Consider the following 27,988-nt stretch of genomic DNA (forward strand, 5'->3'; position numbering starts at 1 on the left):
AGGCAACACATGGCTTGACAAATGTTGTCCGCATTTCTGGTGAAATACTTCCACACCGAAGAGCTGATTTTTTTGGTATTTTCACCAGGCATGTCAACGGCCCTATTCCTCCCACGGACAACAGGTGTCTCCCCGGGTGCCTGACTTAAACAAACCACCTCCCCATCAGAATCCTCCTTGTCAATTTCCTCCCCAGCGCCAGCAACACCCATATCCTCCTCATCCTGGTGTACTTCAACACTGACATCTTCAATCTGACTATCAGGAACTGGACTGCGGGTGCTCCTTCCAGCACTTGCAGGGGGCGTGCAAATGGTGGAAGGCGCATGCTCTTCACGTCCAGTGTTGGGAAGGTCAGGCATCGCAACCGACACAATTGGACTCTCCTTGTGGATTTGGGATTTCGAAGAACGCACAGTTCTTTGCGGTGCTTTTGCCAGCTTGAGTCTTTTCAGTTTTCTAGCGAGAGGCTGAGTGCTTCCATCCTCATGTGATGCTGAACCACTAGCCATGAACATAGGCCAGGGCCTCAGCCGTTCCTTGCCACTCCGTGTGGTAAATGGCATATTGGCAAGTTTACGCTTCTCCTCCGACAATTTTATTTTAGATTTTGGAGTCCTTTTTTTACTGATATTTGGTGTTTTGGATTTTACATGCTCTGTACTATGACATTGGGCATCGGCCTTGGCAGACGACGTTGCTGGCATTTCATCGTCTCGGCCATGACTAGTGGCAGCAGCTTCAGCACGAGGTGGAAGTGGATCTTGATCTTTCCCTAATTTTGGAACCTCAACATTTTTGTTCTCCATATTTTAATAGGCACAACTAAAAGGCACTTCAGGTAAACAATGGAGATGGATGGATACTAGTATACTTATGGATGGACGAGCGACTGCCGACACAGAGGTAGCTACAGCCGTGGACTACCGTACTGTGTCTGCTGCTAATATAGACTGGATGATAAGGAGATGAAATTAATATATATATATATATATATATAATATCACTAGTACTGCAGCCAGACAGGTATATATATTTATTATGTAATGACTGATGACGGACCTGCTGGACACTGTCAGCTCAGCAGCACCGCAGACTGCTACAGTAAGCTACTATAGTAGTATGTATAAAGAAGAAAGAAAAAAAAAAACACGGGTAGGTGGTATACAATTATGGATGGACGAGCGACTGCCGACACAGAGGTAGCTACAGCCGTGGACTACCGTACTGTGTCTGCTGCTAATATAGACTGGATGATAATGAGATGAAATCAATATATATTATATCACACTAGTACTGCAGCCGGACAGGTAGATATATTTATTATGTAATGACTGATGACGGACCTGCTGGACACTGTCAGCTCAGCAGCACCGCAGACTGCTACAGTAAGCTACTATAGTAGTATGTATAAAGAAGAAAGAAAAAAAAAACCACGGGTAGGTGGTATACAATTATGGATGGACGAGCGACTGCCGACACAGAGGTAGCTACAGCCGTGGACTACCGTACTGTGTCTGCTGCTAATATAGACTGGATGATAATGAGATGAAATCAATATATATATATATAATATCACTAGTACTGCAGCCGGACAGGTATATATATTTATTATGTAATGACTGATGACGGACCTGCTGGACACTGTCAGCTCAGTAGCACCGCAGACTGCTATAGTAAGCTACTATAGTAGTATGTATAAAGAAGAAAGAAAAAAAAAAAACCACGGGTAGGTGGTATACAATTATGGATGGACGAGCGACTGCCGACACAGAGGTAGCTACAGCCGTGGACTACCGTACTGTGTCTGCTGCTAATATAGACTGGATGATAATGAGATGAAATCAATATATATTATATCACACTAGTACTGCAGCCGGACAGGTAGATATATTTATTATGTAATGACTGATGACGGACCTGCTGGACACTGTCAGCTCAGCAGCACCGCAGACTGCTACAGTAAGCTACTATAGTAGTATGTATAAAGAAGAAAGAAAAAAAAAAAAACACGGGTAGGTGGTATACAATTATGGATGGACGAGCGACTGCCGACACAGAGGTAGCTACAGCCGTGGACTACCGTACTGTGTCTGCTGCTAATATAGACTGGATGATAATGAGATGAAATCAATATATATATATATATAATATCACTAGTACTGCAGCCGGACAGGTAGATATATTTATTATGTAATGACTGATGACGGACCTGCTGGACACTGTCAGCTCAGCAGCACCGCAGACTGCTACAGTAAGCTACTATAGTAGTATGTATAAAGAAGAAAGAAAAAAAAAACCACGGGTAGGTGGTTTACAATTATGGATGGACGAGCGACTGCCGACACAGAGGTAGCTACAGCCGTGGACTACCGTACTGTGGCCCTCATTCTGAGTTGATCGGTCGCAAGGCGAATTTAGCAGAGTTACACACGCTAAGCCTACGCCTACTGGGAGTGTATCTTAGCTTCTTAAAATTGCGACCGATGTAATCGCAATATTGCGATTACAAACTACTGAGCAGTTTCTGAGTAACTTCAACCTTACTCTGCCTGTGCGATCAGTTCAGTGCTTGTCGTTCCTGGTTTGACGTCACAAACACACCCAGCGTTCGCCCAGACACTCCCCCGTTTCTCCAGCCACTCCTGCGTTTTTTCCGGAAACGGTAGCGTTTTCAACCACACGCCCATAAAACGCTGTGTTTCCGCCCAGTAACACCTATTTCCTGTCAATCACATTACGATCGCCGGAGCGATGAAAAAGCCGTGAGTAAAAATACTATCTTCATTGTTAAATTACTTGGCGCAGTCGCAGTGCGAATATTGCGCATGCGTACTAAGCGGATTTTCATTGCGATGCGATGAAAAATACCGACCGATCAACTCGGAATGAGGGCCCGTGTCTGCTGCTAATATAGACTGGATGATAATGAGATGAAATCAATATATATTATATCACACTAGTACTGCAGCTGGACAGGTAGATATATTTATTATGTAATGACTGATGACGGACCTGCTGGACACTGTCAGCTCAGCAGCACCGCAGACTGCTACAGTAAGCTACTATAGTAGTATGTATAAAGAAGAAAGAAAAAAGAAAAAACACGGGTAGGTGGTATACAATTATGGATGGACGAGCGACTGCCGACACAGAGGTAGCTACAGCCGTGGACTACCGTACTGTGTCTGCTGCTAATATAGACTGGATGATAATGAGATGAAATCAATATATATATATATATATAATATCACTAGTACTGCAGCCGGACAGGTATATATATTTATTATGTAATGACTGATGACGGACCTGCTGGACACAGTCAGCTCAGCAGCACCGCAGACTGCTACAGTAAGCTACTATAGTAGTATGTATAAAGAAGAAAGAAAAAAAAAAACCACGGGTAGGTGGTATACAATATTATATATATATTATATACAATTATATATATATATATATATATATATATATATTAAACTGGTGGTGACTGGTGGTCAGGTCACTGGTCACACTATCAGCAACTTGCAAGTAGTACTCCTAAGCAGACAATCACAATATATATTATACTGGTGGTCAGTGTGGTCACAATGGCAGTGTGGCACTCTGGCAGCAAAAGTGTGCACTGTACGTTATATGTACTCCTGAGTCCTGCTCTCAGACTCTAACTGCTCCCCACTGTCAGTGTCTCCCCCACAAGTCAGATAATATACAGTCACACTATCTATCACTTCAGCAAGTAACTAGTACTCCTCCTAATGCTCCCCAAAATTACTACTGTGTCTCTCTCTACTGTCTCACTCTCTTCTCTATAAACGGAGAGGACGCCAGCCACGTCCTCTCCCTATGAATCTCAATGCACGTGTGAAAATGGCGGCGACGCGCGGCTCCTTATATAGAATCCGAGTCTCGCGATAGAATCCAAGCCTCGCGAGAATCCGACAGCGGGATGATGACGTTCGGGCGCGCTCGGGTTAACCGAGCAAGGCGGGAAGATCCGAGTCGCTCGGCCCCGTGTAAAAAAACATGAAGTTCGGGCGGGTTCGGATTCCGAGGAACCGAACCCGCTCATCCCTAGTATATAGGAGATAAGGCTAAGTCCAAAAAGTTCAATGTGTCCAAAATGGAAATCCAGTGGATGGTGACTGGAGACAGTTGGGCAACAGAAGCTCGGCAAAGTGCTTACATCTGCCAAGGGACTGCCATGAATTATCCTTATGTGGGTAACACCCTATTAAACTAACTGGTTGAAAAACTATCGTGAGATTATGAAAATCCTGCTGCTAGTGCATTTCTATCAGTGGTGGTGATAATAATAGAGAGACAGTATTGTTGGAGCATATTTTAATGTTTTAATAAATGTTGTTATATTTTATGATCATATCAGTCTATTTTTAAATTGTATTTGGTAAGATAATATAAGCAACAGCGCTGGTATACGATCCTTTTTTTGTAACATTACATATTCAGGGCTTGACACCCCTTTACCAGCTGCTATTGGCAGCGCTGTGGATATACTGTATTCCTTTCTGTGGATAGCTCAGGAAGCCAGAGAGTGTTATAGATGGAAACTGCACTTGTCTTGAATTTAACAGAGTCTGGAGCTCACTACAGGTTGATAGACAACAAAGCACTGGCAATTTGCCTGTGTTGGGATTTAGGATTTATATCCCTGGCTTGCAGCTGATTGGAAGTAATGATCACATGACTGTGAAGTGGTTCCCGATTGGACTCTGGGTGGTCAGCTGACCAGAACTGTCATGGCACTGTCCATGGCTGAGTTTAGAGGAAACTGCTCGTGTTGTGTGTGCAGCAGCAAACAGCGCAGGACACCAGATGCACTGGCAGATGACGGACAGTGCCCCAGAGTGCAGCAAAGGTAAGAGAGAGTGGGGCGGGGGAACTCTGAATACCTCTGGTTTGTGAAATTTTTACATCAACGAAGGCTGGTGTAGGGATTTGAAGGTACTTCATAAATCATGCAGTCCGCAGCTAGAGTCTCTTTTTATTAATTTTAGACCATTTTACTGTCCACAGGAGTTTGCCTCATTTATTTTGGTTGGGGTGTATATTCCCCCACAGGCTTGTGTATCTGAAGCCCTTCAGAATCTGTTTTCTTCTATTTTTGACAAAGAAAAATCATCCAGACTCTGCTTATTGTAATGGGAGATTTCAATAAAGCTAACCTTAATCAGGAACTTCCACGATACAGGCAGTGTCCAATGATGCATGCTAGTGTATTGGATCACTGTTACACCATCTTACAGGATGCCTATCACGTGGTCCCTTATGCAGCTTTGGGCCTCTAAAACCACCGTTTGGTCCTATTATTTCCATCTTAGAAGCAAAAATTAAGATCTGTTAAGTCTGCGGTCAAGACTGTCAGAAGGTGGACTAATGAGTCGAAATTGGAACTTCAGGTGTGCTTTGATTGTACTGATTGGAGTATTTTTGAAGCTGCAGCAGTTGATTTCAATGAATTTGCTGATGTTGTCTTATCGTATATCAGTTTTTGTGAGGATGTATGTGCCAACAAAAACTTTCCGTTCTTTTAATAATGACAAACCTTGGTTCACGGCAAAGCTCAGGCTGCTACGCCGTGCCGAGGAGGAGGCTTATAGGAGTGGGGACAGAATCCTGTACAATCAGGCTAGGGACATGCTGTCTAGGGAAATTAGGGCAGCAAAAAGATGCTTTATTGATAAACTAAAAGACAAGTTTTCATCTAATGACCCAGTGTCAGTGTGGAATGGTCTGCAGGTAGTTACCAATTATTGAAAGTCACCTACTCTTCCCGTAGTGAGCGAGGAACTGACAACCTAAATGCCTTTTATTGTAAATGTCATAAGTTTGATTCTACTTCGTTTACCACTTCAAAAACCCAGTTCTCGTGGAACCTTTTGCTATTTTTCCACCCTGTGTTGTGGGAATTTCTCCTGCAATAAGGGTGGATGAGCAAACTGTTCAGAGGGCTCAGTTCCAGGAAAGCACCTGGACCGGATGGGGTCTTGCCATTATGCCTACAGATCTGTGCTGAACAATTGGCTCCTGTTTTCGTGAAGATCTTTAATACAGATGTGTCCTCGTACATCTTTGATCCATGCGCTACAAGTTGCCTTACACATACAACAAGTGCCATGTGACACTGTAGCGACAAGCGTCTTTTTAGACGCAAAATTCACGTAATAGGACACACGAGCAGCGTCTGCTGATTAAAATGATAAGCAGCATGCCTATATTCCGTGTGTCACTGCAACTGTATTTACATACAAAATGCTACGCTACAGTGTTATCATGGAAAACACAGTAAGGTGGCATTTTGGATGCAGATAAAGCCGCAGTTACAGACAGAGTACAGGCATGCTGCATATAATTTTAATCAGCAGAAGCTGCTTGTGCGTCCAATTACATCCATTTGCATCTAAGATGCATTTTCATGGAAAAACGCAAAAAAAGACGCTCAGCGCTACGAGTCCCACATGGCATGGCATGACTTCAAGGGCTGTTTAGCGTGACTGCAGGAAGGATGTAAGAGGACACATCTGTAGATCTTTAGAATTGTGCACAGTTCATTCTTTTCTGAAGTGCTCTACGATTATTTGAATGCCAAACAAATCCATTATTACAGGTTTAAATGATTACAGACCGGTTGCCTTGACACTGGACTATCTTTAATGGGTGCAGTGTGTGCGGTGCACACGGGCCCCTGAGTCCAGAGGGGGCCCCTATTGCACACGTTGTGCCCATTTTTTAAATACTTACCCCTCCGGTGTTTTGCGCCAATGTCAGCAGCGCTGTGGATTTAGCGTGGGCATTTTCCCGGTGATCTGCACATGCGCAGTGGAGTCTGAGCCCTTAGTGCTCAGACTCTCCAACGCTGCCAGCAGAGAGGAGGGGGCCCGAATGGAGGAGGCAGCACATGGGCCTCCTCCTCTCTTAAAGTGCCTCTGTGCCTTGACGTCCGTAATCATGAAAACATTTGAGCAATTGCTGTTGACTCATCTGAAGGAGACTGTGGGGCCACTTTTTGGCCCAATGCAATTAGCTTATCATGCAAATAATTCAGTGGAGGATGCACTTAATATGAGGCTGCATTATATTCTGCAACATCTCGATATGCCAAGTACATATGCGAGGATCCTGTTTGTCGACTTTAGTTTGGCATTCAATGTGATTGAGTCACATTTGTTATTCCCTAAATTGGTTAGTTTAGGGGTTCCGATGGCAACTTGCCATTGGATTGTAAATTTTTGGGTGGAAAGAAGACAGCAGGTGAGATTAGGGAAGTTTATATTTAGGGTTCGGAATACTAGCTTAGGGGCACCCCAAGGATGTGTTCTATCCTCCTTGCTTTTCCTCTCTACACAAATGACTGCACCTCGAGTGATCCATTTGTTACGCTTCTGAAATTTGTGGATGACACCATGGGCATCAGTCTCATCATGGATTGGGAGGAGTCCGCATATGGAAGGGAGATTGAGCGATTGGCCTGGTGGTACAGCCAGAACAACTTAGAGTTAAATGAATCTAAAACTGTGTAAATAATAGTGGATTTTAGAAGGTATGCTCTAGTAGCATCTCCGATTACTATTAATGACTGTGGGACTAATTTAGGCTGACCATATTATCTCTTTATCCTAGGACACTCATTAATTACACAGGTTCTGTGGCTGACTGACTACAAGCCTAGATTTCACCTGGTTTTAAGCAGCCACAGAACCTGTGTAATTCATGAGTGACCCAGGCTAAAGAGATAATATGGTCAGCATACCTAATTCAGATGTGGACGCAGCAGCGAAACTATTCTCTAATGGGCAAAAGCTTGGCCCTCATTCCGAGTTGTTCGCTCGCAAGCGGCTTTTAGCAGCTTTGCACACGCTAAGCCGCCGCCTACTGGGAGTAAATCTTAGCTTATCAAAATTGCGACCGAAAGATTCGCAATATTGTGAAAAGACTTCTCTGTGCAGTTTCTGAGTAGCTCGAGACTTACTCTGCCAGTGCGATCAGTTCAGTGCTTGTCGTTCCTGGTTTGACGTCACAAACACACCCAGCGTTCGCCCAGACACTCCTCCGTTTCTCCAGCCACTCCCGAGTTTTTCCCAGAAACGGTAGCGTTTTTTCAAACACTCCCATAAAACGGCCAGTTTCCACCCAGAAACACCCACTTCCTGTCAATCACATTACGAACACCAGAACGAAGAAAAAACCTTGTAATTCCGTGAGTAAAATACCTAACTACATAGCAAATTTACTTGGCGCAGTCGCACTGCGGACATTGCGCATGCACATTAGAGACTAATCGCTCCATTGCGGGAAAAAAAATAACGAGCGAACAACTCGGAATGACCACCCTTGTGCACTGCAGGTTGGGCAAATATAACATGTGCAGAGAGAGTTAGATTTGGGTGGGTTATATTGTTTCTGTGCAGGGTAAATACTGGCTGCTTTATTATTACACTGCAATTTAGATTTCAGTTTGAAGACACCCTACCCAAATCTAACTCTCTCTGCACATGTTATATCTGCCCCACCTGCAGTGCACATGGTTTTGCCCATTAGAGAATAATTTTGCTGCTGCGAGCAGATCTGATTTAGGCACAGTGTTGTGTCTGTGGTGGATTCCCTCAGGTTTCTGTGGTTTGTGATCTCCAGGGTAGGGGCGTATCTATTGTTTGGAGAGGATGTGTATTGCACTCATGGCCAGTTCTGTCTGTCATCAAAGTTCTGTGCTGCTCTCTCAGACAGAAGCATCAGAGCTGGCCGAGAGAAGGGGGCAACAGCGAACACTGTTAATATGACAGTGTGAAAAGTCGAGCAACAGCCAAAAGGGGGCACCCTTGTGTGTGGGGTGCACCTGTAGGTAGGGGCATCTATATGTGGGGGGGTGCTGTCCTTGCAGCATGTAGTCAGTGATTATGCACAGTACAGGATTTTTGGTGCTGCAACTGCAATATACTTTAGTATGACAGGCAGTGAGCAACTCTGTCTAAAAGCCTGTACTCAGGGTTGGACTGGCCCACATGGGTACCAGGGAAACCACCGGTAGGCCCCACTGCCTGAGTGTCCACTCCTTCCTCTAGGGATCAGGTTCCAGACTGTGCATTTGTATTATACATGGTAGATATGTTGCATTACACTGAACTAGACTATTGTGTATTTCAAGCCTCTGTGGAGGTTGGCCACACCCCCTTTGTAGGCTGGCCACACCCTTAAGTATGAGCCCCTATCACTGCATTCCCCCGGTGGGCCATTCATGCCCCAGTCCGACACTGCCTGTACTGTAGTGTACATCACAGTAGAGATTCTAATGTACCTCAGGGGAAGTAGCGTAACTAGAGAGGGGCCAGTTATATAACTGCTGTGGGTCCTGGCTGCTTCGGGGGCCCGTAGGCCCAGCAAGCAATCCCACTGCAGCATTTAGAATTACATTTGTAATATTCTTTTCCTTTTTTTTTTTTTTACACTTAGTACTGCCACACGTGGAGTTCAAGGTCCGGAAGTTTACTTTCTGGGAGGGAGGGAGGCCTAGTGCAGAGTGTAGCGCCGCCCCCAATGTGTGTTCAGAGCTGCTTGTTGGAGAGAATCCGGAAACATATTTGCATTAGCGACTGTTGGATGGATCGTATTTGGAAATGCCACACAGTCCCACTGATGGTGAGCCCCCCTCTACCTTACCATCCCCCTGTCCGCCTATGCCTTGCCCGTCCCATGTCCATCTACATGATGACCCCATATAGTGTTCTGTCTGTCTATGCCACCCCATGTCCATCTGTCTATCTATGCCCTCCATCTATGCCTGGCCCCTGTCCATATATGTCCCCATATGGTGCTCTGTCTGTCCATCTATGCCCACCAGTGGCAGGTCCAGAGGTGAAACCACATCTAGCTATCCATTTATGCCACCATATGGTGCTCTCTCCATCTATTCCCCCCATCCATCTGTCAGTCTATGCCCCATATGGTGCTCTGTTTATCCATCTATGGCCCCATATGTTGCTCTGTCTATCCATCTATACCCCTATATGGTGCTGTCTGTCGGTATCCGTACTCCAGGTCGACAACAAAAAGGTCGACACACCTTAGGTCGACGCCAATTGGTCGACACACCTTGGGTCGACATGGACAAAAGGTCGACAGGAACAAGGCCGACAGGGAAAAAGGTTGACATGAGTTTTTCACAATTTCTTTCTTTTTTGGAACCTTTTCATACTTAACGATCCACGTGGACTACGATTGGAACGGTAATCTGTGCCGAGCGAAGCGGAGCGGAGCGAAGGCACCATGCCCGAAGCATGGCGAGCGAAGCGAGCCATGCGAGGGGACGCGGTGCACTAATTGGGGTTCCCTGTCACTCTACGAAGAAAACGACACAAAAAAACATAAAAAACTCATGTCGACCTTTTTCCATGTCGACCTTGTTCCTGTCGACCTTTTGTTCATGTCGACCTTTTGTCCATGTCGACCTAAGGTGTGTCAACCAATTGGCATTGACCTAAGGTGTGTCGACCTTTTTGTTGTCGACCTGGAGTCCCAGACCCCTGTCTGTCTATGCCCTCCTAGTTGCAGCTCCAGTGCAGTCTAACATCCAAATAGGGGAGCCACACCAACTGTCATCCTAAACTGACTCACTGGCAGAGTGGCAGTTGGTGTGGCTCTCCTATTTGAACTTTGGATTGTGCTGCAGCCCCACCTCTTAAGCTGCCACTGCTCCCACATCCATCCGTCTGTGTGTGTGTCAAATATGGGGGGGGGGGGGGGGGCAGAAGTCTCTTACTTTGTCTTGGGTGCTCAGACACCTAGATACTCCCCTTCTCCAGTGACCTGAAATGCTCATCCATCATTGTATAGTTTGGAGCAACTACAAAACAGGAGAAAAATAGATTCCAAAAAGGTAATAAGAGCTGGGGGGGGAAATATTGTCACTGATCTTCCACCAATACAGGACTTATATTTGGTAGGAGCTTCCCACAGGCGGTATCTCTGTTAATAATTAACATGGTATGGGGGGTGCAAATTCTTGATAGAAATTAATACTTTTTTTTAGGTATATTTATTGGTGAGTGTTTGTTGGATGTTGTGCTTATTATTGTTTTTGTTTATGTTTATTTTTTTAAGATATGTTGTTTACCAGGAATAATTCCTTGTATTTTTTTTTATACTTGGTCAATAAATCTGATTCTGATTCTGAAGGTAGCCAGGATGAGTTCAAAGAATAGCCCTGTGCTAATGAAAGATCAGAAAGGGAGAGCAACAGGAGAGCACCCCCAAATCTGACACTCTTCAGGCAGATGCAATAACCAGAAGAAAAAAGGGTCTTTGCCTTTAGCTATTTGAAGTCCACTGATTCCAGTGGTTCAAACGGAGGCTACTGAAGCACCTGAAGAACCACTGACAAATTCCACGTAGCCACTGGAGTGATAAAGGGAGGTTGAATACATAGGACACCACGAAGAAAAGTGCAACATCAGGCAGTGGAGCAATTCTGTGCTGGAACCAGATTGACAGAGCAGAGATGTGCACTTTCACAGAAGCAAGGTGGAATGCGAGATCCAATCCAGCTTTAACAAAGGAATGGATTTGGGAAGCTCTAAAAACCAGAAAGTAATAGGGTCTTGCAGCAGACCACTGGAAGTGTGCATGCGACACGCGGTAATAGATACAGGCTGAGGTTGGCTTCCACACTATGAGCATGGTCTGGACCACAGAGCAAGAGAAACCTTTGGACCTTAGGAGGGAAAACTCAAGAGCCATGCCATCAAAGACAGATGGGTTAGGATCGGGTGTAGACAAGAGGTCTGGTCGTAGCAAAAGTCGAAAGGGAGCATCTATGGAGAGACCCTGGAGATCCGAGAAACAATGTCGTCTGAGCCAGGCTAGACCTATCAACAGGACGGTGCCTCCTTCTTGCTTGAATTTGCGAAGAATCCGAGGAAGGAGGGAGACCAGAGGGAAGAGGTATGGCAGCCAGAAAGTCCACTTTACTCTTAGGGCATCCATGAGGGCTGCTTTGGGATATCTTGTCCTGGAGCCGGACACAGGAACCTGGTGGTTGTGTCGTGTGGGCATGAGCTCCACGTCCAGAAGGCCCCATTTGTCCACCAGAAGCTGGAAGACCTCTGGGTGTAGAGCCCACTTACCCTCTGACTTTTTTCAGTTGATTATCCAGACCTGTGTTAGCAGGAAGGCAATGGTCAGCTGAAGATGGTGGTGAAGGACCTCTGGAGAGAGTGTGCAAGGATCAGCAGGTCGTCCAGGTATGGGAGTATTCTGACCCCCTGATGAGGCAGCTCTGCTGCCATAACAGCCATAATTTTGGTAAAGACCATGGGAGCAGTAGAAAGACCAAAGGACAGTGCCTGAAATTGGAAATGTTGCTGGAGAACAGCAAACCATAGTAACCGCTAATGATAGGGTGCTATAGGTGCATGCAGGTAGGGGTCCTGCATGCCCAGAGAGACCATAAAGTCCCAAGGCTCTATAGCTAGGACAATAGAACAGAGGATTTCCTTATAAAACCTAGGCACTCTGATAAAGTTGTTTAGGGATTTGAGATTGAGGATAGGCTGATGAGATCCATTGGGTTACTGAACCAAGAACAGGGTCGAGCTAAAACCTATCCCTTGCTGTGATGAAAAGACCGGGATTACTACCCCTGAGTGCAGCAGGGACTGAATGGCCTTCTGGAGGACTAAGGCTTTGCTCAGGTCTGATGCAGACCTATAGATCTATAGATTGTAAGCTTGAGAGCAGGGCCTTCCTACCTCTATGTCTGTCTGTTTTTACCCAGTTTTGTTCTATTACTTTTGTTCTAATTGTAAAGTGCAATGGAATATGCTGCGCTATATAAGAAACTGTTAAAAATAATGATAATAATAATAATAATAATGGGGGCCTATGTAAAAGAATTGCTGAGGGGGGCATCTCTGGAATGAGAGCGCATACATATGAGAGACCAATTCTTGCACCCAGGCGCCTGCGCTGGTCTGACGCCAAGACTGTGTGAACTGAAGCCAGCCTCCCACCCTGGCTGAGGGTTTATACTCAGACTTCGGAGTGGGACATCTTGCAGCTCAGGCCTGCTTGGCCCTGGGCTTGGAGGTCTTTGTGAAAGCCGACTGCCGAGGGAAGGACTATCCTTTAGCCTTAAATTGGGGGAGAAAGGAAGATGTCTGAGACCTTGGGGTAGATGCTGAGAGCAAGAAAGCAGTTTTGGAGGCTGCCAGGGTAGACACAATTTGTCCAATTCTGAGCCAAACAGGATTTCCCCAGTGTAAGGCAGTGATTCCAGGGCCCTCTTGGAGTCCATGTAAGCTTTTCATGAGCATAATAGATGATAGATGATTACTGCGGTTGCTTGTTACTTATATCACATCAAATAAATATATATATATATATATATATATATATATATTAGGCAGCAATGATAGGCGGCACTTCAAGACTTAGTTTATGTGAAAAGAAGATATTTAATTGGATCTACGTTTAGGGGTACGTGACCCATTCGCCAGGATCCTGATGACAGGCCACGTACCCCGAAACATAGATCCAATAAATGATCTTCTTTTCACAGAAACTAAGTCTTGGAGTGCCGCCTATCATCGCTGCCAGTTTTACTGGAGAAATACCAGAGGGCTCACAAGCCAGTAAAAGCACCTGCAACTGCAGATATAGCAGGGGGAGTGCCGGAGTTCACACATTGGACATGGCTATATATATATATATATATATATATATATATATATATGATTTTTTTGTATAACCATTGGTCCTCAGAAATGAATACGTAATAAGAATTAATATTAGGAAGGCCTGTATTTATATAATATCACATTTATTGTGCAATCACAAATCAGAAATATGCATCAAATTTATATACCAATAGGTAGCAATAAAATGGTAAAATTCCAAGGACAGTGATAATATCAATTATTTGTTCTCTCCTTCATATGCATACATTAAAACAAATAATTTGATTCCTATGATAGTATAAAATACTTTGGAAATAGTAACTATTGGCAAACTCCCAGACTTTATCCTCTTCCAAATAATGAAAATAATGTATTTTAGTTAATTTGTAACAATGATGTTCATAGCGGTTGTTTGTGTCCAAATACAGATGGGTCCTCCGTTATCTTGGCTGTTTATGCACCTAGACGGAGGTTTAGTCATGCCCTGGCGATAGCTTAGGTTGCTGAGTTTAATCACGGACAGGCGCGTTGAGGCACAAGCATGCAATACACATCTCCACCACTGGGTGGCTAATGCTCCACTAATCCAGTACTTGAGTTTGAATAGCGGCAGATTGATCTACAGTACAAGCTCTGGCAAATGGTCGGTGACGACTGTAATGTTAATATACAGTCCTGTACTGCATAGTGTACACACAGATGGTGACCAATGGTCAGGCGGAAAGATTAAAAAATTAAAATATTTTTTTTAGACATAAACGAATGTGTTGAAACACTTTTGTATGCAGATGCAACTAATGTGTGAAAGGAATAATATAGCTCATTGACTTAAAAGTATGTACAGTGCACTAAATAACGTGTTTCGCTATGAGCGTCCGAGTCCCCTAACAGCATAAACAAATGGGAAGGAATCGCTGCTTGCATTACTTTTACACATGAACTTGTGTAACTTCCATGCAGTGACATGGGTGAGCAAGCGGTGAAGGCTCCTGCCTCCCACTCTGAGAGTCCCGGGTTCGATTCCCAAAGTGCCAATCTATATTTTTTTCCCCTGACATTCACTATATTAATTTTATTTTTTCTGTGTAATACATTCAATGGAAGGGTGCACAGAGATTTCACATAAATCAGAGTAAATCTGCAGGAGCGACTCATTCCGCTATCTAAAATACACAGCAGTAATGAGCTACGGTAGACATACAGTACAAGTAAATATAAATTAGTGTATTCTGATGAAACTAACTGTTCGAGCAACACAGTACTGTAGATCATCAGCATTAGAGAATCTGTGTTGTACTTTATGAGAAGAGATTACTGCTACTGTACCATTTACACACCTATCAATGCGACTGCAGTTCTCTATGTGATTTAAGTTCCTGGATGACAAATCACTGTACTTAGTATCTCTGTACAGTATTTTCTATTAGAGCAATAAATAGCTTGTAATGTACAGCGGCAAGTGTAATCTTTCTAAGTATAATGGAGAGAGATAAAAGCTCCTCCCAGAGTTCCTGAATGCCAAATCACCATACTTAGTATCTCAGTACAGTATTTTCTATTAGAGTACTAAATAGGACGAACAGCTTGTAACGTTCCTGGATGCCAAATCACCGTACTTAGTATCTCTGTACAGTATTTTCTATTAGAGTACTAAATAGCACGAACAGCTTGTAACGTACAGCGGCAAGTGTAATCTTTCTAAGTATAATGGAGAGAGATAAAAGCTCCTCCCAGAGTTCCTGGATGCAAATCACTATACTTAGTATCTCTATACAGTATTTTCTATTAGGGCACTAAATAGCATGAACAGCTTGTAACTTACAGCGCAAATGTAATCTTTCTAAGTATAATGGAGAGAGATAAAAGCTCCTCCCAGAGTTCCTGGATGCCAAATCACCGTACTTAGTATCTCAGTACAGTATTTTCTATTAGAGTACTAAATAGCACGAACAGCTTGTAACGTTCCTGGATGCCAAATCACTGTACTTATTATCTCAGTACAGTATTTTCTATTAGAGTACTAAATAGCACGAACAGCTTGTAACGTACAGCGGCAAGTGTAATTTTTCTAAGTATAATGGAGAGAGATAAAAGCTCCTCCCAGAGTTCCTGCATGCCAAATCACCATACTTAGTATCTCAGTACAGTATTTTCTATTAGAGTACTAAATAGGACGAACAGCTTGTAACGTTCCTGGATGCCAAATCACCGTACTTAGTATCTCTGTACAGTATTTTCTATTAGAGTACTAAATAGCACGAACAGCTTGTAACGTACAGCGGCAAGTGTAATCTTTCTAAGTATAATGGAGAGAGATAAAAGCTCCTCCCAGAGTTCCTGGATGCAAATCACTATACTTAGTATCTCTATACAGTATTTTCTATTAGGGCACTAAATAGCATGAACAGCTTGTAACTTACAGCGCAAATGTAATCTTTCTAAGTATAATGGAGAGAGATAAAAGCTCCTCCCAGAGTTCCTGGATGCCAAATCACCGTACTTAGTATCTCAGTACAGTATTTTCTATTAGAGTACTAAATAGCACGAACAGCTTGTAACGTTCCTGGATGCCAAATCACTGTACTTATTATCTCAGTACAGTATTTTCTAATAGAGTACTAAATAGCACGGACAGCTTGTAACGTACAGCGGCAAGTGTAATTTTTCTAAGTATAATGGAGAGAGATAAAAGCTCCTCCCAGAGTTCCTGCATGCCAAATCACCATACTTAGTATCTCAGTACAGTATTTTCTGTTAGAGTACTAAATAGCACGAACAGCTTGTAACGTACAGCGGCAAGTGTAATTTTTCTAAGTATAATGGAGAGAGATAAAAGCTCCTCCCAGAGTTCCTGGATGCCAAATCACCGTACTTAGTATCTCTGTACAGTATTTTCTATTAGAGCACTAAATAGCATGAACAGCTTGTAACTTACAGCGCAAGTGTAATCTGTTCTTTAAGTGTTTCCATGTTCTCATTTTCTCATTAACACTTTAGTCCATATTTTACCTGCCTCATCTTTGTCTGGGACACACCTGTCTTTATATTTTTAGCTTTCCCAATTTTCCCTGTCACTGTAGTGCCATTCTCTTTTCTTTTCTTGTCTTATATTGTCTTTGTGCTACTCCACTCTTCTTTTGGGTCTTCCTTCCTATCGGCTTTGATTCGGGTCACTTGGGGATATACTCATACTACCACCAGTAGCATAAGTCCTGGTGGCATCCCAGTACCGGTAGGTACATTATGCCTTATGGGAAAAGCGGCTAATATTGGCAAAAAGCCCTGCTGGTGAGTTCCACGAGTCATAACCTGGGGTGTACAAGGGTCACTGCCCAGAAGATCTCCGGTAACCTCAACCTACTCAGAAAGAAGATTCTTCAGTCGTAACAATAATGCATCCTATGGAAGGTAAGAGTGGGCACATTGGGGTGAAGAAAGGTAGGACATATAAGGAGGAATTAAATTCTAAGCAGTGTTCAGCTGCGCAAATCATGGTAGAATATAGTTCAGTAATACATTGTTAATTTTCTGGCAAAGCTCTATGGGGAGTGAGGGAAAATATACGTTATGGTAAGAACTTACCGTTGATAACGGTATTTCTCCTAAGTCCACAGGTTCCACAGGATTACATTGGTATATGATCCTGTGGATAACCTGTGGACCCTGCCAGAGAAATATATGTTATGGTAAGAACTTACCGTTGATAACGGTATTTCTCCTAAGTCCACAGGGATCCCATCCTGATGCACCTGCTTTGAGGATCCTTTTACTCACTAAACTCTTCCTTCTTGTACGGAAGGGTGTGTGTGTGTTCTTCTCGCCTTATTAGGGCTATCTAAGCTCCTGCCTTGAGCTTTGGGAAAACACCTGATTTGCCTGAGCCAGGAGGCGGGGGTATATGGACGGGCCCGTTGCATGCTGGGAGACCGAAAAGCTTAGATCGAATGGTGCAAATCCACTGTAGCTTCATCATATACCAATATTATCCTGTGGAACTTGTGGACTTCGGAGAAATACCGTAATCAACGATAAATTCTTACCATAATGTATATTTCTCTGGCAGGGTCCACAGATTATCCACATGATAACATTGGGAATTCCCAAAGCAATTTAGTGGTGGGGACGCTCCTGATTGGACAGGAGAATCCTTCGCCCAAATTCAACGTTGTGAGAGGCAAAGGTATCCATGGCATAATGTCTAATGAATGTGTTAACGGAAGACCATGTGGCTGCTTTACATATCTGTTCTGCTGAAGCACCACGTTGTGCTGCCCATGATGGACCTACCTTAAGAGTAGAGTGAGCAGAGACATTAGCCAGAACATGGAGATCGGCTTGAGAATATGATTCTGAATTCGTCATCCGAAGTCACCTTGCCAGTGTCTGCTTATCAGCAGGCCATCCTCTCTTGTGAAATCCGTAGAGCATTTAGAGAGAATCTGTCTTTCTGATGGCACCGGTACAATCCATGTAGATCCTTAAGGCATGGACCACGTCCAGCAATGCATCTCCCGCAGAAGGCCTGGTACCTGGAAAGCCGGGACTACAATTTCTTTGTTAAGATGGAATTTAAACACCACCTTAGGAAGATACCTAGATCTAGGGGGTAATTCAGAGTTGATCGCAGCAGCAAAATTGTTAGCAGTTGGGCAAGACCATGTGCATTGCAGGTGTGGCAGATATAACATTTTCAGAGAGCGTTAGATTTGGGTGAGTTATTTTGATTCAGTGCAGGGTAAATACTGGCTGCTTTATTTTTACACTGCAATTTAGATTTCAGTTTGAACACACCTCACCCAAATCTAACACTCTCTGCACATGTTATATCTGCCCCCCACCCCTGCAGTGCTCATAGTTTTGCCCAACTGCTAACAAATTTGCTGCACGATCAACTCTGAATTAGGCCCCTAGTTCTGAGAACTGCTTCATCTGGATAAAAAAAATCAGAAATGGGGAACAACATGACAATGCCCCTAAATCTGACACTCATCTAGCTGATGCCATGGCCAGTAGAAAGAGAACTTTAGCTGTCAACCATTTAAGATCCACTTTATTAAGTGGTTCTAATGGGGCAACCTGAAGGGCCTTTAAGACTATATTTAAGACCCAAGGCACTGTAGGAGGAACAAAAGGAGATTGAATGTGCAGCATTCCTTGGAAAAAAGTATGCACATCCTGTAAGTTGGCATTTTTCTTTTGGAACCATATAGTCAATGCTGACATTTGCACTCTCAAGGAAGCCACCTTCAGACCTTTATCCATTCCTGCCTGAAGGAATGCTAAGACCCTGGAAACTCTGAAAGACTTAGGGTCCATTTTCCGTTCACTGCACCAATGAATATAGGTTTGCTATATTCGGTGATAAATGCGAGCTGAGGAAGGTTTCCTTGCTCTGAGCATTGTTTGAATTACCTGTTGTGAGAATCCTCTTGACTTCAGTATAGAGGTTTCAAGAGACACGCCGTCAAAGACAGTCGATCCAGAGGTCTGTGATAACAAGGACCCTGCATCAGTAGATCTGGATGTTGAAGGAGCAGGAGTGGAGCATCCATCAACATTCTCTGCAGGTCTGTGTACTAATGCCTTCTGGGCCAAGCCGGAGCTATTAGTATCACGGCACCCTTTCCTTAATTTATCTTTCTCACCACCCTGGGTAATAGGGTGATTGAAAGAAACACATAAGCCAGATGAAAGTCGCATCTCACCGACAGGGCATCCACAAATATTGCTCTGGGATCCTTTGATCTTGATCCATATGAAAGAACTTTGTTGTTCTGATGGGACACCATGAGATCTGTCTCTGGCAACCCCCACTTGTCTACTAGAATCCCGAAGACCTCCGGGTGTAGAGCCCATTCTCTTGCCTGAATGGCTTGTCGACTGAGAAATCAGCTTCCCAGTTTAGGACTCCCGGAACGAACACTGTGGACAAGTTCTGCCCACTTTAGTATGTGACTTACTGTACCTCCTTCATCGCTTTTCGGCTGCGAGTTACTCCCTGTTTGTTGAGGTACGCTACTGCCGTTGCATTGTCCGAGTGGATCTGAACTGGTTGTCCCCGAAGAATGTCCTTTACCTGAATCAGTGCCATGTATATAGCCCAAAGTTCCAATATACAGTATTTATTGACAGGCAACCTTCTTCCTTGATCCACTGCCCCTGGAAACACAACCTTCCTGACACTGCTCCCCAGCCCTGGAGACTGTCATCTGTTGTCAGAATTTCCCAATCTGATATCCAAAAGGGTCTCCCCTTGTCCAGATGGAATGTCTGTAGCCACTAGGCTAATGACCTTCTTGCTTCTATCGTAAGAAGCATAGTCTGCGTTTTTATCATCTGATCCAACCCAATCCATTTGGCAAGGATCAGATGCTGCAGAGGCCTCAAGTGGATCTGTACATACTCCACCATGTCGAATGGTGACACCATCAATCCCATCACACGCATTGCTATGTGAATGGATACCTTTTGACTGTGTAGCAAGTCCTGAATCCTTGACTGAACCTTGGATATCTTGTTCAGAGGTAAAATTACTCTCTGAAGACTTGAATCCAGTACAGCCCCCAAGTGAGTCATCCACTGTGACGGAACCAGAGATGATTTTGCCCAATTTATGAGCCACCCGTGCCTTTGCAGACACGTTATTGTCTGTTGCAGATGACATAAGAGCAATTCCTGAGACTGTGCCAGGATTAAAAGATCGTCGAGGTATGGAAAAATTCTAATCCTCTGCTGGCAGAGATAAGCTGCCATTACCACCATAATCTTGATAAATACTCTGGGGGCTGTGGCTAACCCAAAAGCTAGGGCCTGGAACTGAAAATGCTGTTGGAGGATTGTGAACCTGAGATAACACTGATGGGACAGTGCTATAGGAACATGTAGGTAAGCATCCTGTACATTCAGGGATACCATATAATCCCCTGGTTCCATGGCCAAAATGATGGAACATAAAGTCTCCATATGAAACCGAGGTACCCAAATGTATTTGTTCAGCACTTTGATATTGAGAATGGGCCAGAATAATCCATTTGATTTCTGAACTAGAAACAGGTTGAAGCAAAAACCCTATCTTCCTTGTGCAGGAGGAACTGGAATGACTACTCCTGACTGAAGCAATTTCTGAACTGCCTCTTGCAAAGCCCTGGCCTTCATCTCTACCCGAGATGGGCTGGTACAAAAAACCTTTGAGGAGGGTGCTTCTTGAAGGTAAAGCATAACCTAGAGATACCGCTTCCTGCACCCAGGCATCTGTTGTAGACTGCTGCCAGTCAAACTACTCTGCGAGCAGCGATTGTTGTAGGTGATGCCCTGGAGGCAATAGTACCCATATCCAATGCTGCTTCTTCCAAGAACATTGCAGCCTGTTTTATATGAGCTATATGGGATTTTTGCTCTCTAGATACTATTGAAAAATCCCCCTCCAATGCATCAGCCCAGGCAGCCAATGCCTTTACCATACAAGCTGAAGCCATGTCTGGCCTTATAACTGCCACAGACAGGGGAAAAATGTTTTTTTAAAAACCACCCACTCTCCTATCCGTGACATCATTTAATGATGTTGAAGGCAAAGGTAATGTCGATTTTCGCACTAATCGAATCACATGAGTATCTACTTTAGGAGCCACCTCCCTTTTTAAACAATCCCCAGCTGGAAGAGGATAATTGGAGTTCCATTTCTTAGGAATTCTAAACTTCTTATTTGGTGTAGCCCAAGCCTCTTCCATGATTTCCGTCAGCTGATCTGACCCCAGAAACTCAGTCTTAACTGTTTAGGGATGTTTAAACACAGGTGCCTTGGTTTTTAACACAGGCTCTACTGAATCCTCTAAGGGTAGAATGGCTTTCATTACCTTAATTATCTCAGCTATATCCACTGAGTTGAGACCTTCCTCCTCCTCTTTGTATGCCAAAGTAGAATTTATTGAGCTTTCATCCTCCAATGAATCCTCATCTGAAATATGTGTAGCCTGTGAGGATGAAGATTTACTTACCACTGGCTTATCAGCCTGTTTCTTTTGAAAGGCTGCTGCTGGAAGTGATAAACCACAGGTGGGAAGTTGCATGTAAGGGTTAGTCATGTAACCTATCCCTGGTAAGGAGTTGGAGGAATTATCCATAAAGCTATATTGGATAATGTCTGTTCAAACATAGCCCAAGGTGGATCAACCTGCAGCTGAATCTGCCTTGTATTTTTCAAGAGACCCCGGTGAAAGCTAAAAAAAATTCCACAAAAATCATCCTGAACCAGATCCTGAGAGGAAAACACATCTTTGCAAGACAAATATATGAGTGATATGAGTGTTGGTGTTGCTGTGAGTGTATCTTCCTCACCTTTGCCGCTCTTAGACATGATAAATAATCAACACTTCCACAGTGTACTACACAATTTGTGACTGTAATCACTTTAAGCTTTTTAAAGTGACATACAATCCGACCCTACCCATGCACCAGCATTGAGGATCGGAATAGAAAAAAACTGACAGAATTATAGTAAAGTCAGCAATCACACTAGCAGTCAGTCATATGTTATACATTAGTATAATAAGCAATATGAGCACATCATCAACTACAACTACATTTCAAGTATGTAGAAGAACATATTACTTAATCATGTTTAAACAGATCTACCGTATGCAGACGCATAGCGAAAGAAACAACAGTAATGGTATACAGACTCATATGCAGTAGGCACTTATCTAACTATTCGTACTCAAAAAGGTAGATAGAGACTTAGTGCTGTATTACCCATACTCAGTAGAGTAGACTACAGAGAGACTCACCCTGCTTCCAGGACCGATCAATACATTTGTGAACGCTGAGTGGATCCCGACGCTACTAGTGTACACTGCTGCTCCATGAACCTATAGTGAACACAGACGTACCAGTCACACAGCCGCCTATGCTGCGACTGGGTCCCCTTTGTGTACAGCATCTGAGATGGAAGCAGGCAAATAGTTCATGGCGGGAGACTCGGGGGAAACTGGTCATGAACCGGGGGAAGGGGCGACCAGGAGAGCATTTGACTCCCCACTGCTGACATCAACCCTAGGGATCGTGGCCTCATACTACTATTCCTGGAGCCTCTGATCCCTAAGGCCTAGCGCTGGTGCACCCGAGGTGGCAGCCGCGTCAGTGACTGTTTAGTAGTCTCCTCTCAAAACAGTACGGCTGTGTCCATATTCTCCTTCTAAGTGGAACCGATGCCTTACCTTCTCTCGGCGGAGAGTTGTTGGAGCGGCTCTTTCTAAGGTACGCATAAGACGCTTTTTAGAAAGATCAGTCAAGTAAAAATAGTAAGACTATAAAAATAAAATAAGAAAGCTTAGGGCTGCTAAAAACCAGCAGCCCTCTGACCACAGTCTGGCTCCTGCCGCACCAAACAAAAAACTGATTTGCTTGAACCAGGAGGCGGTGATATATGGACGGGCCCGTTGCATGCTGAGAGGCCGAAAAGATTTTACCGATTGGTGCAAATCCGCTGTCGCTTCATCATATCCCAATGTTATCCTGTGGATAACCTGTGGACCCAGCCGGAGAAATTTGTAATGTTACTGTCCGCAAAATGCCTTTGACCGGCCTCTATGGAGACCCTTTTCAGTAATCCCTTACTGCTGAAATGCCTCCACAGGGAATATACTACATAATGGGAGAGGGAAAAGTACATACTAGGGGATCGGAAGATACATACTGAAAGAAACATATAGGAAGTATACATACTAAAAGAGGGAAATATATGTATATACTGGAGGAGGCATATATACATTGTAGGAGAGGGTAAGATACTTACCATAGAGACATCTAAGGCCTATAGTCATACACTACTTTTAAAGGGGATGACAGTTATTGGTGACACATACACAAACAGGAACTATTTACTACAAGAGAAGCATATAGGGACTATACTGGCATACTAAGACAGGGTAGGACATGTACTGGGTGATACATATAGTGAGAACAAAGGCACACATACTGGGAGAGATTGATGCACATACAGGATGTAGATACAGGAACCATACTCACACTACAGGAGAGACAGATAGGGAGTATACTCACATACTAGGACAAGGTAGGAGAGATACTGGGTGATACATATATAGAGAGGGTGATGTACATAAAGGACAGACACTCACTACAGGGGAGATAAATAGAGGGTATACTAGAGTGGAGGAAATAGAGAGTGGTGGGCCCAGGTGCAAAAATATGCATTGGGCCCCCATATTCCAAATAGTTACAACATGCACCTATAGTAGCAATAACTACTATAGCTTTCAGCCTACTGCGGCCACAATAGATTGTGTCATAGTGCTGATTCCATAAATAGCGGTTGCTCTTGGCAGCAACAAAGCCAAGCAACAGTAGGAAACACAAGGTGAATTCCACCTGAGAAATATTAGTGTGGTGGCCAATATGAGTCACAAAGCGATGACTTCATGACCACCCATATACATCTGATGGGCTAGTAGCAGGAAGGAGATCCATATCGGGTAGTTGCCCCTGACAACACAGGCAGACAACCAAAATGCAACATAAATTAAAGAAATAAAACACCACATTATAAAAACTTGTGTGGCCACTAAGGGGTAAATTTACTAAGGTGGGAGTTTTTTTTTTAACTGGTGATGTTGCTCATCACCAGTTCTAAAAAAAAACTCCCACCTTAGTGAATTTTCCCCAATGAGTCAAACAGCGGTGACACCAGGACCAGCCACATTTACAATAATTGTGTGGAGGCCAATATGTGTTACACAGTGGTGGTGACTCCAGGACCAACTACATTAAAATGAGCACAATCAAACAAGTGTATGTATATATGTACATATATATATATATATATATATTAGAAAGATTAGTTAACTAGAATTGCTCTTGAGAACTTATTAGTTTTGAGTAACTCAACAATTCCTTTACTAATTTAATTCTTATGTATTCTAAATCAATCGACTGCAATGCCAAAGACTGGTCCTCTACCTGAAGGGACCTTTTGTAAAAATGGAGAAAAGGTTGTTTCTCTGGGGTGCGCCTACAACTTATATATTTCAAAGGGTTGGTAACCTTTAAACAAAGACAGGAAACCTCTTATGTCATTCTAATATACAAATAAAATAAAATAGAATTAGGTAGCATCAGTCTTTTTCTTCTCCAAGATTTACATACATTTATTTCTTAAAAATTCTCCTTTAAAATAGTATTTACTAAAACTTAGTGCAATAAGACAGTATTGTGTACATAGATACAAATTGTTTCTGTAGAAACTTGACAATTTATTATTTCCCTTTAAGGATCCAAATATTATATCATCCCACATATATACTACACACACACATAATATACATAATGGGGGTAATTCCAAGTTGATCGCAGCAGGAATTTTGTTAGCAGTTGGGCAAACCATGTGCACTGCAGGGGAGGCAGATGTAACATGTGTACAGAGAGTTAGATTTGGGTGGGTTATTTTGTTTCTGTGCAGGGTAAATACTGGCTGCTTTATTTTTACACTGCAATTTAGATTGAATATTGAACACACCACACCCAAATCTAACTCTCTCTGCACATGTTATATCTGCCACCCCTGCAGTTCACATGGTTTTGCCCAACTGCTAACAAAATTCCTGCTGCGATCAACTTGGAATTACCCACATTATACATACACATACTTTGTTCTTTACATAGTTGAATGTGCTGACAACAAAATCACACAAAAATTATCAATGGAAATCAAATTTATTAACCCATGGAGGTCTGGATTTGGAGTCACCCTCAAAATTAAAGTGGAAAAACACACTACAGGCTGATCCAACTTTGATGTAATGTCCTTAAAACAAGTCAAAATGAGGCTCAGTAGTGTCTGTGGCCTCCTCGTGCCTGTATGACCTCCCTACAACGCCTGGGCATGCTTCTGATGAGGTGGCGGATGGTCTCCTGAGGGATCTCCTCCCAGACCTGGACTAAAGCATCCGCCAACTCCTGGACAGTCTGTGGTGCAACGTGGCATTGGTGGATGGAGCGAGACATGATGTCCCAGATGTGCTCAATTGGATTCAGGTCAGGGGAACGGGCGGGCCAGTCCATAGAATCAATGCCTTCGTCTTGCAGGAACTGCTGACACACTCCAGCCACATGAGGTCTAGCATTGTCTTGCATTAGGAGGAACCCAGGGCCAACCGCACCAGCATATGGTCTCACAAGGGGTCTGAGGATCTCATCTCGGTACCTAATGGCAGTCAGGCTACTTCTGGCGAGCACATGGAGGGCTGTGCGGCCGCCCAAAGAAATGCCACCCCACACCATTACTGACCCAATACCAAACTGGTCATGCTGGAGGATGTTGCAGGCAGCAGAACGTTCTCCTTGGCGTCTCCAGACTCTCACGTCTGTCACATGTGCTCAGGGAGAACCTGCTTTCATCTGTGAAGAGCACAGGGCGCCAGTGGCGAATTTGCCATTCTTGGTGTTCTCTGGCAAATGCCAAACGTCCTGCACGGTGTTGGGCTGTAAGCACAACCCCCACCTGTGGGCGTCGGGCCCTCATACCACCCTCATGGAGTCTGTTTCTGATCATTTGAGTAGACACATGCACATTTGTGGCTTGCTGGAGGTCATTTTGCAGGGCTCTGGCAGTGCTCCTCCTGTTCCTCCTTGCACAAAGGCGGAGGTAGTGGTCCTGCTGCTGGGTTGTTGCCCTCCTACGGCCTCCTCCACATCTCCTGATGTACTGGCCTGTCTCCTGGTAGCGCCTCCATGCTCTGGACACTACGCTGACAGACACAGCAAACCTTCTTGCCACAGCTCACTTTGATGTGCCATCCTGGATGAGCTGCACTACCTGAGCCACTTGTGTGGGTTGTAGGGAGGTCATACAGGCACGTGGAGGCCACAGACACTACTGAGCCTCATTTGACTTGTTTTAAGGACATTACATCAAAGTTGGATCAGCCTGTAGTGTGTTTTTCCACTTTAATTTTGAGGGTGACTCCAAATCTAGACCTCCATGGGTTAATCAATTTGATTTCCATTGTTAATTTTTGTGTGATTTTGTTGTCAGCACATTCAACTATGTAAAGAACAAAGTATTTAATAAGAATATTTCATTCATTCAGATCTAGGATGTGTTATTTTAGTGTTCCCTTTATTTTTTTGAGCAGTGTATATATATATATATATATATATATATATATATGATACAAATGAGGCGACACTCCCGTCACTTGCTTGTGCGATAGGATAATTAAATCCTATCGCACAAGCAAGTCTCAGGAAGTGCCAATTCATTTGTATCTTACACATGGCTTAAAAACTGAAGGAAGGCACCAGAGCCATTATTATACTACAACAGGATTCGTGCCAGGTATACAGTCTATGGGGGAAACCATCTGGATCTCTCCCATCGATAACAAAACAATTAGTCATCGGCATTAAACCATTGATGATTTGGACTCATTGATGGCCATCCCTAATGAGAGTGGAGGAAGACCCCTCCTCCCTCTACTCCGCATCCTCCTCCCCCTCTAGACGGACCACAGCAGCAACAACAGGTGAGCTCAGCTCACAAGCTCATTCTGTCACTGGGACTGGAGGGTTACAGTGTGGCAGCAGGCATTTAATAAGTCATTGTGACTTATTGTAATGCCTCCAGCTGTCGGACCCTCCATAGCATTGGCGCCCCAGTGCACTGCACCAGCGCAAGTTCCCCGACAGGTATACTTACATACTGGCGCAGGCGAGGACAGGTACAGGATACATATAGAGAGTGATGTACATATGGGACAGATACTCCTACAGTACACTACAGGGGAGTCATATAGGGGGTATACTCACATACTAGCACAGAGGAGGACAGGTACTGGGTGATACATATACAGTACAAGACAAATACTCACACTACAAGAGAGACAGTATAATCACATACTAAGAAAGTTATTGAGTGCAGGGCCAGATTACTCTTCTGGGGGTCCAATGGCAAATAAGTTGTGGGGCCCCCACTAATAAAATTGATGCCCCCCCCCCCCCGAGCCCCCAATAGCAGTGGCTGTCAATAGAAAATAAAAAACACACACCAGACACGGACACACATACCAGACATGGACACACACACATAGTGGCATTACCTGTCTGGAAGCCCTGATGTTACAGAGCAGTAGTCTGAGCAAAGGGAGAGAGGGAGCCATGACAGTGTCTTGGCAGCTTCTCCGTCATTGCAGCTGCACCAGCTCCAAAATGATGTCTTGCGGGATTTAACATCACTATCCCGCGAGACTATCTAGAGAGGAGCTCCTCGGTGAACACTCTTAATGAACAGCTAA

This window comes from Pseudophryne corroboree, chromosome 3, assembly GCF_028390025.1.
Source record: "Pseudophryne corroboree isolate aPseCor3 chromosome 3, aPseCor3.hap2, whole genome shotgun sequence".
Lineage (NCBI taxonomy): Eukaryota > Metazoa > Chordata > Amphibia > Anura > Myobatrachidae > Pseudophryne > Pseudophryne corroboree.